The sequence below is a fragment of the Hylobates moloch genome, unplaced genomic scaffold (assembly GCF_009828535.3).
Source record: "Hylobates moloch isolate HMO894 unplaced genomic scaffold, HMol_V3 SCAFFOLD_4, whole genome shotgun sequence".
Classification (NCBI taxonomy): Eukaryota; Metazoa; Chordata; class Mammalia; order Primates; family Hylobatidae; genus Hylobates; species Hylobates moloch.
The window spans coordinates 147,346,592-147,360,781 of NW_026652279.1; the positions used below are offsets into that span (position 1 = coordinate 147,346,592).

Here is a 14,190-nt window from a genome sequence, read left to right on the forward strand (position 1 = left end):
AGCTGATTCCGTGCAAGAGAGCAAAGTTGCTGCTTACTGTTCAGAGACTTACAGGTGCTTGCCTGCATTGCAACACAGACTCATTTATTGAGCAAGACTTATATTTTTCTCTTAGTTTTGGAGAGCCTAATAAACTGTTATTAGAATTTGTCTACTGACTTTCAAACTTTTGAAATTTGAAAGACACCTTTGCAATTAAAACAGCATGACCACAGCCAGAACAGACAACCTTGTTATAATGGGTCTGTCCAGTCAAAATGGTGAGTGGAGGGGCCCTGTGAAACCCAGTGGTGGCCCTGGAGGAGGGGACACACAGACACAGCAACAGATGAACCAGCTGAAAAACACTAGCACAATCAATAATGGCACCCAGTAGCAAGCACAGTGTAAAACCACCACTATTAGGCCTGGTGATGACTGGAAAAAGACTTTAATACTCCCTCCGAAGGATCTAAGAATCAAAACTTCGGATGTGACCTCCACACTCCAAACAAGAAAATGAGTTTGAAGATTATTGTTTGAAACGGGAGTTACTGACGGGAATTTTTGAAATGGGCTGGGAAAAGCCACCTCCTATTCAGGAGGAGAGCATTCCCATTGCTTTATCTGGTAGGGATATCTTAGCTAGAGCAAAAAATGGAACAGGCAAGAGCGGAACCTACCTCATTTCCTTACTTGAACGGCGAGATCTGAAGAAGCACGATATACAAGCAATGGTGCTTGTTCCGACTCGAGAACTTGCTCTGCAGGTCAGTCAAATTTGCATCCAGGTCAGGAAACACATGGGAGGGGCCAAAGTGATGGCAACCACAGGAGGAACCAATTTATGAGATGACATAATTAGGCTTGATCATACAATGCACGTAGTGATTGCTACCCCTAGGAGAATCCTGGATGTTACTAAGAAAAGAGTAGCCCGGGAGTGATGGCTCACACCTGTAATCCTAACACTTTGGAAAGCTCAGGTGGGCAGATCACCAGGTCAAGAGATCGAGAACATCTTGGTCCATGTGGCGAAACCCTGTCTCTACTAAAAATACAAAAATTAGCTAGGCTTGGTGGCGTGCAACTGTAGTCCCATTTGCTTAGGAGGCTGAAGCAGGAGAATCGCTTGAACCCGGGCAGGCGGAGGTTGCAGTAAGCTGAGATCACACCGGTGCACTCCAGCTTGAGCAGCAGAGGGAGACTCCATCCCAAAAGAAGAAGAAGAAAAAAAAAAAAGAGTAGCAAAAGTTGATCATGTTCAGATTATAGTATTGGATGAGCAGGCAGATCAGTTGCTGTCACAGGATTTTGTGCAGATAATGGAGGATATTATTCTCATGCTACCTAAAAACAGGAAGATTTTACTACATTCTACTACTTTCCCTCTTAATGTACAGAAGTTCATGAATTCCCACTTGCAGAAACCCTATGAGATTAACCTGATGTAGGAACTAACTCTAAAGGGAGTAACCCAGTACTATGCATGTGTAACTGAGCTCCAAAAAGTACACTGCCTCAATACACTTTTCTCCAGGCTTCAGATAAACCAGTCGATCATTTTCTATAACTCCTCTCAGCCAGTTGAATTGCTAGCCAAGACTTCTCAACTAGGTTATTCTTGCTTCTATATTCATGCTAAAATGAGGCAGGAACATCAAAATCATGTATTTCGTGATTTCTGAAATGGCTTATGATGCAATCTTGTTTACACTGATCTGTTTACACGAGGTATTGATATACAAGGTGTGAATGTGTTAATAAACTTTGATTTCCCAAAGCTGGCAGAGACCTATCTCCATCGTATTGGAAGATCAGGTAGCTTTGGTCACCTTGGCTTAGCCATCAGCTTGATCACATATGATGATCGCTTCAACCTGAAAATTATTGAGGAGCAGCTGGGAACAGAAATGAAACCTATTCCAGGCAACATTGACAAGAGCCTGTGTGTGGCAGAATACCACAGCGAGCCTGTAGAGGATGAGAAGCCTTAACAAGCATGCTTTGACAAACTACAGATGGCTTGTTTGGATCTGTGACACATCGTATTGAGGGGAATGCTCTTCTCTTTGTGGGTTTTTCCATCTTTTATTTTGGAACTATGAAGACTTAAAAGAGCTCAGACATTTTTTTCTTTTTTAACTGGTGATGAGAAAAAGGCTGAGAAGAAGGAATATACCTTTTTGGTTCTACTTGTTTGCACTATGTGCTGACTGAACATTAGTTGCACTAACTACTGGTTTTTAAAAAATGTTTTCTGGGGAAAGGGGACAAGGAAGGAAAAGAAAGAAGAGAAGGGGAGAAACCCTAAAAAGAGAAGAATCTTAATGAACACACAAGTTTGTCTATGATTTCAAAATTCTCCAACAGCTGACTCTTGAGTGCATTTCAACTTCTCCCTGATTACTCATCCGTTTTGTAAACCTGAAGAGCTTATTACTTATTTGTGCGAAGTGCCTTATGCTATGAGACCATTCAGAATATCATCTTTTAGACATAGCCCAAGGAATCAATAGTAACTCTTTTCTTTTTTCTTTCTTTTTCTTTTAAAATATTTTGTCTTTTCATTTTAGTTTCAAGTTGAAGCATCTTCCCTTTCTACCCAATACTCAAGCCCAGGGCTGGAAGATATAACTCATTAGTAATTTTAGACACCATTTTTTTTCTTTATGTGGAGGAGTTGATATACAACTGCAGTTCATCCACACTGTAAATACATGTATTCTAAAAAAACAATCCTGGCTGGGCGCGGTGGCTCACACCTGTAATCCCAGCACTTTGGGAGACCAAGGTGGGTGGATTGCCTGACCTTAGGAGTTCACAGCCAGCCTGGGCAACATGGTGAAACCCTGTCTCTACTAAAATACAAAAAATTAGCCAGGTGTGGCAGCATGCACCTGTAGTCCCAGCTACTTGGGAGGCTGAGGCAGGAGAATTGCTTGATCCTGGGAGGTGGAGGTTGCAGTGAGCCGGGATTGCACCACTGTACTCCAACCTGGCCAAGAGACCAAGACTCCGGCTCAAAAAAAAAAAAAAAATCCCAAGTGAAAAGTTCTTCTAGGCTGAGTAGATAAAACATCATCACTCCCGAAGGAAAGAGCAGTCTATCATTGCAGGAGCTGTATGACAAGCCTTTGTGCTCTACAGCAGACACTAAAGACTCCTTTACACAAGCCTCCCATAGCAGTATGGCACTTGATGTGTAGACAGGTCAGAGTCTTGACCCCCTTTCCTCTGTGGCAAAGCGTATCCCGTAGAAAATTGGGTGTATATACTTGTATAAACTTTGTAAATAAGTTTTTTTTTTTTTTCTGGGTTCAGATAGATAGGTAGATAGATAGATATTTTGGATGAAGGTTGCTGGGATTAAGGGGATTGGAGTGATTATAGGAACAGCAAAAGATGAGAGGGGCTCAGTGTTATGCAACACAAATTCTAGAAAGTACTTTGGCCTCTTGCTGTAGAGAGCAGATTTCTATGGTACCCTGTGTTAGTTAAGGGCCCCAGAAATCTGGGATGTACTCTTTGCTGCCACACAGTCTCATCTAGTACCTTTGGAGTAGATTTACTGGAGAGAGCAAGGAAGCGTCAAAACATTGATAATTCAAGAGTTTTTTTATTTGAGAAGCTCTGATTTTGCTTCTCCCCACTTTCTAAAAGTTTGAGGAATATTCGAAGCTCTGCAAACGGGGGCAAAGATTAATCTGCCTTGCAGTGTTGGAATTCTGTTGAATGGCAGTGTCGTTGAGTAGTATATATATAAAGCGCAGATTTGCATTTCAGAATATTAGCCAGTACCAGCTTTGGTAACGTTAGCAGTTCTGGAGTTTAATTTTCTGTGGATTATTTCCTCTAGTGTGTAAATGTGTTGCCCTCTGCCCACCTTGATACATAGTCTTTTGCAGGAATGGGCAACCTGAGAGCTGTTAACTTTCATGCTACAGAAAGCTGCTTGTCATTCTCTTGCATTGTAACAAGAATTGTTGTCTGTCATTTTGTACTGTAAATTGCTGGTAAATGCTTTAAATCAATAGTGTTGCTTTAAATTGTACCCCTCCCAACATGCTTGATGTTTGGCCTGATCTCCAGGCAAAAGGAGTGAGATGATTCAAAACCAGTAAACTTTTTTTTTTTTTTTAATATTTTAGTTCCCTTTTAACCCAATGTACTAGGTCAATCAGGAGGCATTGGGAAAGGGGTAACAGTAACAATGCTCCTTATTACGAGGGACCAAAAAAGAAAAAAAAAAATAAGAGTCCAGGCTTTGACCTAGTCCTTAGAGCATCTTTCCATTTAACAATTCCTATTAAAGAGTCAAGCACCAAAACTGGACTGCTGCCTCTACAAGACCGTGTCCAGTAGTGATATCCCAGATAGTTTAGATGCCACTCCTCATTAGAGGTTTTACTTCAGTAATACTTTCAATTTTGGTACTTGGTTTAATTTTTTAATTTTTTGGTTTTTTGGGTTTTCTTTAGTAGATGTGGGAGAGAGGGTGCTTTGCCCCAAAAGGGAGGGTGTCTGCACTAAGAATTTAGAAACACTTTGGAAGCTCATAACCTCATCAGAAACTGCCTTTAGCCACACTCCTGAATTTCTAGATGAGTAACAAACAATGAAATAAGTTATTGGGAATTAAGCCATGTTACTTTAATTTGCTATTTTTTCAACATTTGAGGTATCTGTAAATTTGTTATTGTGGAATCATTTTCTTGCCAAATACCTTTATCAAAATTATTGGCCTCATGAGAGCTGAAGTAAGTCAGCTTTATGGTGAACTTTAGCAGACTTCTGTGGAATTGTAGTTGTACTTTATATCTCTAAAGATAGTTTTTTAAAACTGCTAAAGAAAATTTACTCTACTTTCTGATCTAAAAACTCATCTTTCGGGTAAACAGTTAAGTGTCCAAAGGTTGTCACAATTCATGAGGTCAGAGGGAGTTAGCCTGGCACCTGGACTCTGCCCCTCCACAGCTGATAGATTACAAGGGAAGTGCATTTACATTCTCCAGTAGACAATGCTGGGCAAGGGAGGGAGTAGGGCTGGGTTATTAAGACACAGGCCGCTGTATTTTAACCATTGGTTTTGGGGGATGGGGTGCCTGGAGAAAACAAAGTCACTGTTCCCTTTTTAGAAATAAAGGAAAAAATTATTTTTTGTTCAGCAAAAATGGTAGAGAATTCCAGTGTCTCTAGCCACAAGTGACAAGTTCTACTAAGAAGTGAACAGTGAGAACTCAAAATTTCAGAAACACTGGGGAAGGGAAAATTGGCTTTTTGTTAATTGGCAGATGTTCCAGTGGGGCTCAGTTTTTGTTGGGATGTGTTATGTTGTATGTACACATATATGGACCAGAGTCTGCTGAATTTATAAGGTTCAAAAATTATGGTAAAATCTTGATTTTTGTTAATTTATCTCAATAAAAGCCCACTGGAACGCCAAAAAAAAGAGAATAAATATAATTAACATTACATAGTAAACTGACAATAAATGGCACAGTTTTTTTAGAGTGAAAATATAAAATATTGTATTTTTATTGGTGAAAAAATAAACCAGTAATTTCAATGTTAGTATGAACCTGATTCAGTAAGGCCAGAATACTAAAAAAAAAAAAAAAACGCAAAACAATATCAATGTTATTTTGAACAGAAAGATATGTTAGGGAAGGGAATTTAAACGGAATAATGAGGTTTACAGTAAAGGACATAATTTATAATGAATTTATGAGTTCTGATTTTTTATAAATTTGAACAGATGGATCAAAAAATGTTCAACAAACATACTATAAATTACTAGAATAAACAAATATAACAACAAACTCTGTCTTTATTAGGTCCATTGAATAATAGAGAACATGATAAAATTTAACTAATATAGTTTAAAACATTGATTTTATGTACATGTCTAGTTATATATTTACACATGAACTAGATACACATATACATATGACATTTGGCATTTAAAATTATTTTGTATTTGGTTCAACAATTACCAATATTATGACTGCATTATCTGTTCATATTGAAATATGACTGTTTAATAATAAAATCTTAACATCATCTCCTTAAAAAAATGCAACCATATAAAGATAAAGGCAATATCCAAAATAATTATTGCATTAATCAAGGGCTTATATATCCAAAAAGCAAACAGAAAGATAGCAAAGCAGTACTTAGAGGAAATTTATATTATTTTTTAATAAAAAGTAAGTTAAAAACAATAAGCACTGAAATACTAAAGCTAAAACATAATAAATAAATATTAGTTCTATAGAAAGAAGGAGATAATACAAATAAAAAGGGACAAATCAGCTAAAAACTCAAAAGAGAAAAACAGATTTTTAAATCTAGGGAAATAATATTTCAAAATATTTTAATGGGAAAAATTTCAATAAGAATGATCAAAGAAAACTAAGAAATGATAAGTATTGACATTAGACAGGAAAAATTAATACAGTCAGAAATATATAGTGATTTAAACATTTAGAAAATATTGTCAATATCAGTATGCTAATACTTGTAGCACCTTTATAAACATATTTTAGAAAAATAGAAATATAGATATGCACCTCCCAAAATATGAATAACTAAATGTATTCAAGACAGTTTCAAGAAACTCAAACCTCTCGAAATGTCACACTCTTTTCTGTTATTGTCTCCCAAATACCAAGTTCTGTGTGTGAGAGTTAATATATCTATAAGAATTTTTATTTGCCTTTGGCTTTTTTACTCTTTCTCTTTCTGTCATTTAATATTATAACCTATATAAATGCTAGGCTTCTTCTTTTTTGTTATTACTCATCTGAAAATCATGGAGATTTTTCCTAAACATATTATCATCTATTCAATGCATTTTGCCTATTTCTGTAATGTCCCACATTAGTGTACATACTGAAAGCATTTTATGTTAACTTATATTTTGAAATCTGCTGGAATATGAATTTTCTATACCAAGATATCTTATAAATTTCATCTATCTTGTATATTTTTCTCCTTCTACAGTGTAATTACACATTCTCAAATATTAAATGTACATAACACTAATGCAGATCAAGAAAAGACATGATGAATAAGAATAGAAAGCCTGATGCAAAAAGGTATAAATGTAGGTAACCTTCTTAAATTTGTTAAATAAAACACGTGGTAGTCCTTATGAATAAAAATCATTATGGTCATCCCTGGAGAATATCATGTAAGCTAAATAATTCTCTAAGCATAAAAAAGATATGTTTCATAACTTAAGTGCCCTCAATGGAGTGATAGGAAATAAACTACAAATGCCCACTTACAGGACTTATCTATCATTCTGGTCCAGAGAGCATGACTTTGATGTGGTGAGAAAGGACATGGGCAGTCATGCAGCATGTCCCAGACCTCAGGAAGTTTTACTCACTTGTGTACTTTTTGTTTTACTGGTAAAGTTTGACTCTGGGAAGTTAAAACAAAACAAAACAAAACAAAACAAAACAAAACAAAACAAAACTACTATTCATACTATTCAAACCCAGTGGCTTACTATAGGCTTTTCTGGGGGAAGAAAGCTATTTCTAATGAGTTTTCACACAAAAATACTTTCCCTATGTATTCATTAAATTCTAAGACTGAATTTATATTAAAATAAAAAAAACCCGCCAAACCCTGTATGACTTTGGTTCCATATGCTTGTGGCAGGAAAAATTAAAATTACTAAAATCATTTTATCTTTTTATTTAGAAAACATTTTATTAAGAAATGTTGTTCATGTGTTAAATAAAATTTCAGATTTAGTTTAAAAGAGCTAGATACCCAGGATTTTGAAAATGCTTCACTGATGCGAATTGTAAAATAAGACCTCAGCTAGAGTCAGTCATCCAATTGAGACATTTTTCAGAAATATATACATACTATTTTATGGTCATTACATAAGCAGGTTGTTTTATCTTCTATTGCAGCTTCATTTTGCCCCAGGGAACCCAGCTGCCAGAAAATGTGTTATGATTACATGCATGTCAAAAAAGATAGTACACACTTCACTAAAATGTACTCATTCAAAACATTCCTTTGGCAACCTCCAGCTGCTACGTATTTAATACAACCTTGAAATTATCTGCTGTATTGGAAATTGAGAGCAAGATTTATTTCAGTGGAAATATACAACTAATTGGATAATACAATTTTCTGTTTATTATTTTAAATTGTAATAACAAACCACTTTTAGATAGGTTATTTCCTCTGAAAAGGAATTTACTACAGTCAATTAGAATACTGTGATGTAGCCATAGTGATTTAAAACCATGAATAATTACATTTGGAAAAAACAAGACATATATTGATTCTTTCAGTAATACTTTACGCATGACTAAGAAAAATTGTTATGAAAGTATAATGAATTTCCTTTTTATTCATTTTTGTTATTTTGACCAACCATTTGTTCATGAGTAAGCTCTAGAAAGCTTTTCTTTTTGTCAAGATGCATTCAAATAATTCCAGAAATCATCATCTAGCCATTAAAAATTTATATAATACATCAACAATAAAATATATCTATTCATTTCAAATCTCTTCTTGACGGTTATGCGAAAAAAGTAAAATATACGACCAGGCGTGTTGGCTCACACCTGTAATCCCAGCACTTTGGGTGGCCGAGGAGGGCGGATCACCTGAAGTCGGGAGTTTGAGACCAGCCTGGCCAACATGGAGAAACCCCGTCTCTATTACAGAAAAAAAAAAAAAAAAAAAAAAATTAGCCGGGCATGATGGTGGGTGCCTGTAGTCCCAGCTACTAGGGAGGCTGAGGCAGGAGAATCGCTTGAATCCGAGAGGCGGAGTTAGCAGTGAGCCGAGATCACTTATTTGCACACTGATTAAGCAATTTATGGTTGCAAATTCTCCCAGAACTTTTAGGTAATTTTTCTACATATTTTTAAATGATCACTCCACAGTGGTTTTATATCAATATTTGTTATCACTATTGGAGAAATCATTTGTCCTTATTCTGCAAAACTGAATGCTGTATGCCAAATGCCAGCATCCTACACATTAATTTAGGCAATTTTAATACACATTTAAAAAAAGAAAAGTATATCTACATCAACATTATACATCTTCATATATAAAAAAAAATCATATATAAATAGAAAACTGTCCAATATTCTTCTCTCTAGAAAAAACAGTGAAAGATCTGGACTAAAAATTCAATATCTAGCCTTCTCATACGTTAGTACATTAGCTGAGGAAAGCTACTACATTGATTTAGCTTGAACTTTCCTTCCTCTGCCAGGCACTTTAGGGATTAACTATTTTATCATTCAGTCTGGGTTTTCCCATTTTTTCTTTCAATATTATTACACTTCATGGTGATTTGTTGACAGTGGTTTATTCTGAACCACTTCTTGAATTCCCTTTGAGCCAACATTTGACTCCCAGGGTTTCTAATACTATTCACCTATCACATACCACTTTGCCCTGATCTGTTCTAATAGGTCCCTAAGATAATTTTCAAAGAAATCAGATGTTATTCCCAAAATGGACTTCTGCCTTTCCTGTTTGTGAACAGTTAATACGATTCCACATATAAATTCAAAAGCACATTTGGAAATAATATTCTTTTAGTTAGATGTTCTGCTTACATATATGCACCTTCCTGAGCTATTAAAATGTAGAAAATCCGAATCTGAGACAATAGCATACAAGTAAATGGTAGCAGAATATAAGTGACGTAATATAGTCAAGCAATGATCATAATGTAATTTAGCCTAGGTATAGCTTGACATCATTTATTTGAATTTTCTAAGTAATTAAAATATTTATTTATTGCTGGATTATTTCATTAAGGGCCCATATTACCACAAATAACATTTGTTTAAAGCATACTCTATGTAAATCCTTGATTAAAGATTTAGAGAAAATAGGATGGCTTTTGTATTTCACAAAAGATCTGATCTAAAGGGATCATAACACATATTCAGAAACAAGTACAAAATATTACCATTGCCAAAATAAAAGATTTAATGAATTACAGCATGCATTTCTGAGATGTCATTCCATGGAGAAATATCTTTGAAGATATAAGTAGAAGCAGGCTCTTTATCAGGGCCATGAAAAATGGATGACATAGAAAATCATATTATGTTATTGTTTTGATGGGATTTAAAGGTCAGTATGGTTCAAAAGTTCATTTATTTCCTGACTCTATCCTTTAACATGTCCACCGTTGTCCCTTCCGTCAATTTCTTTGAAGATATTTATTTGAATGAATCACAACTTCATACCTACCAAGTCAGCCAGCTTTAGCTATAGAGATTTTGTAAAAGAATAGATTCTGTGGAATCTATCTCTTTGTACACTATATATGTTATTATAAATTTTAATCATGTAATACATACAGAAGGTTTTGAAATGAATGTTTAAATTCTCCAAAGACATATGTTCATGAGGAGAAAAGAGTTATACACATATACATAAACTTACAAACCAATTTACACACATGTACAATGTAGATGTGTTGCTGAAATTACATATATACTCACATAGTATTCAGATCATAATTCTTCAGGAACTGTATTACTCACGTATTTATAGAGAAAATAAATCCAATCCTTTCATATTTATTATTAAAATAGATATACAAAATAATAGAATCTATTCTGAATGTTGTCAGAGTTCAAGATTTTAATGTATTCTGAGCCTAGAAGAAAACTGCATATGAGACTATCCATGCATTATTGTTATTTATAATAGTTGTGATGTCCATACACTTGACATTTAAGTAGATTTATTGCTTATACTTCTTCCCTAAATATTTTAAACAGAGAGTATTTAATAATTTGGTAAAACATCATTACTAAGAGTCCCTTAGATGCTATTGAAACTTAAGTCAATGATTTACTCGGGAGCTCTAACTGGCTCTGATTTTATGAAAGAATCACATTTCTTGAAAAATTCTTCTTTATAGATAAAACTGATAATATATTTACACTATTGGTTTATTTAGATAAAACTGAATTTTCATGTGAAAATTCATGTAAGAGAATAATATTACATTTTAAATTTATTTTATCTGATTATTTATTTATTGATTTTTTAGATGGAGTCTTACTCAGTTATCCCGGCTGGAGTCCAGTGATGCGGTCTCCGCTCACTGCAACCTCCATCTCCCAGGTTCAAGCAATTATCCTGCCTCAGCCTCCAGAGCAGCTGGGATTACAGGCACCCAACAACATGCCCGGCTAATTTTTGTATTTGTAGTAGAGACGGGGTTTCACCATGTTGGCCAGGCTAGTCTCGAACTCCTGACCTCAAGCGATCCGCCCACCTAGGCCTCCCAAAGTGCTGGGATTACAGCTGTGGGCCATTGCACCTGGCCTTATCTGATTTTCAATACAATATCTGAAAGATAGACAAGTACATTCATTTTTAACAAAACACATACGGCAAGTCCTCATGCACGTCTTTGATAGGTTCTTGGAAACTGTGACTTTAAGCAAACAACGTGTAATTAAATCAGTTTTACCACGAGCTAATTGATTTAAATAAAAGGTAAGTTCCTATGGCACATTTCTGATCACAAAACATCAACCATTTTCTTTTTTTTTGTATTTCTTTTTTTATTTTAGTATTTTATTATTATACTTTAGGTTTTAGGGTACATGTGCACAATGTGCAGGTTTGTTACATATGTATCCATGTGCCATGTTGGTTTGCTGCACCCATTAGCTCGTCATTTAGCATTAGGTATATCTCCTAATGCTGTCCCTCCCCCCTCCCCCCACCCCACAATAGTCCCCGGACGTCAACCATTTTCTAAATGAAGACCAAAATAATTATAATATTAAAAATTAAAATACATATGATTCATGTATGCACTTAAGAAAGATTAATAAAAACAAGTAAGACAATTATTAACTCCATTATTTCAGTAATGATCATGGGTGACCAGAGGCTATCCTGGGAGTTCAGGGCACAAGCAGGAACCAATGGTGGACAGGATGCCATCTCATTGCAGGGTGCGCGCGCGCGCGCGCGCACACACACACACACACACACACACACACACACACACACACACACTCATTCATAATGGGACAATGTAGAAATGCCAATGAACCTAATGCGCACAGCTTTGGGATATGGAAGGAAACTTCAGTACCCAGGAAAAACCCCACAGACATGGGGAGGACATGCAAGCTTCACACTGACAGTGGCCCCTGCCAGGAACCATTTTCTTCCCCCTCATCAGGTTTATAACAAAAGATGGTGAACAAAATGTTGTTTGAAGACCTGCTCTATTTATTACTTACCTACTCAATAAATAGCATTCTGCTGAACTGGGCTATAAAAATGATTACACCACAGTCTCTATCTGGGAAGAGTTCAATATAATCAAAAGTATTTAAAGTGGTTGGGATATAGTAAAGACTACATAAATTTAGTCTGTATAGTTTGTAAAGTTGAAGAGGCTGAATTTAATATATATTTTGTCTTAAAAAATGTTTTAGGAAATTACATTCACACTTGGCTTAAATAACAAGAGAGAGAATTTCCTAGAGTGTCACGAATCGATTGCTTATTGAAATTCAGTAGATTTTTAACAGCTAGAGATGAAGACTATTTTTAAACCCCTATTCTTCTTCACCCTAGATTTAGGAAACATGAGTATAGTAAGCATTTGGCAAAGGTCCCTGATGAAAGTAGGAGCTCAGTATTCATTTGCGTTACGAATAAATGAATTGCACCTGTTTAGGATACTTGGATCTGTTCACCTAGAAGCAAACAAATAAAAAAAAATTGAGAAAAATATAGTCAGAAATTGTCATATTTCTGAAAAAAATATACTGTGCATACATTTCTAAATGAAAGTCTTTAAATTAATTAACTTAATGTTACCTATAAAGGTTAATAAATAAGTATCTTTCCCAATAGCTATAAGTAATTTAATTTTAACAATTTTCTGTGAGATTTTTTATTGTCTTTAGTAAGTCACATCCATGAAAAGCATATGATTATATTAAGGAAACTGAAATACTATCCCTTTCATCATGTGATAGCCACAATACACTCATGCTGCAAAACACTTAAAAGAAGCAAACACGCTTTTGAAACTTGGTCTGGAAAACTAAACCAAAGAGTGAAAACACAGGCTACATATTCAATTAATGCTTACAATAATGGGAGCCTTCAAAATAAGTGTTACTTAAGTATTATTTAAATATTTTATTCTGGCTGGGTGTGGTGGCTCACACCTGTAATCCCAGCACTTTGGGAGGGTGAGGCGGGCAGATCATGAGAGGTCAGAAGTTCAAGAGCAGCCTGGCCAATATGGTGAAAGTCTACCTGTACTAAAAACACAAAAATCAGCTGGGCGTGGTGGCACACACCTATAATCTCAGCTACTCAGGAGGCTGAGGCAGAAGAATCACTTGAACCTGGAAGGTGGAGACTGCAGTGAGCTGAGATCGTGCCACTGCACTCCAGCCTGATTGTGCCAGTGCACGCCAGCCTGGGCAACAGAGCGAGACTTCATCTAAAAAAAATATATATATATATATATTTGATGATATAACTATGATATCAAAAAAGAATGCTAGTGCAAACATAGGTGTCATATATATATATATGTATATATTTGTTTGTTTTTTTTCCAGAGGTAAACAAAAAAAGACAATATTTGGAAACTTTATTAGGAAGAATAACGACTGATAACTACTTAATGTGATGAAATAATGCTGTTCTCAGATGAAAACTTAAACGCACTTTGCAATTTAGTTGCACTTTGCAAGTTTATATTGGTTGTCTCATGAAAAATATTAAATAAGTATTGAGGAGGCAGGTTATGATGATACTGAAATGCAGAAAAGAGTTCAGGAACACCTGGGCACTGACTGATCAGTATAGAATATTGTCAGGTTAAACACCTAATCGACAAGAAGATACCGATGTTTGAAGCAGTTCCATTAAAAGGACTACACAAATTGTTGGTCGAATTTATCCAGATTGATGATATAACTATGATATCAAAAAACAATGCTGGTGCAAACATAGATGTCCTAACTCACTGAAGAACTCGATACATCGATTGCCCAATTACTCTACTTGTAATTCCTAACATATATTATGATAATTTATTCTTTTGTAATGTTCCCTCTTTTTAATTTTTATTTCTATAGATTAATGAGGTATATGTTCAGGTTTGTTACATGGCTATATTGCACAATGGTGAGGTCTGAGCTT

General features: G+C 35.3%; 1 pseudogene; it reads left to right on the forward strand.

The window, feature by feature from the left end:
• The first annotated feature begins 205 nt into the window (after positions 1 to 205).
• Positions 206 to 2,040, forward strand: LOC116466462 (probable ATP-dependent RNA helicase DDX6; annotated as a pseudogene).
• The last annotated feature ends 12,150 nt before the right edge of the window (positions 2,041 to 14,190 follow it).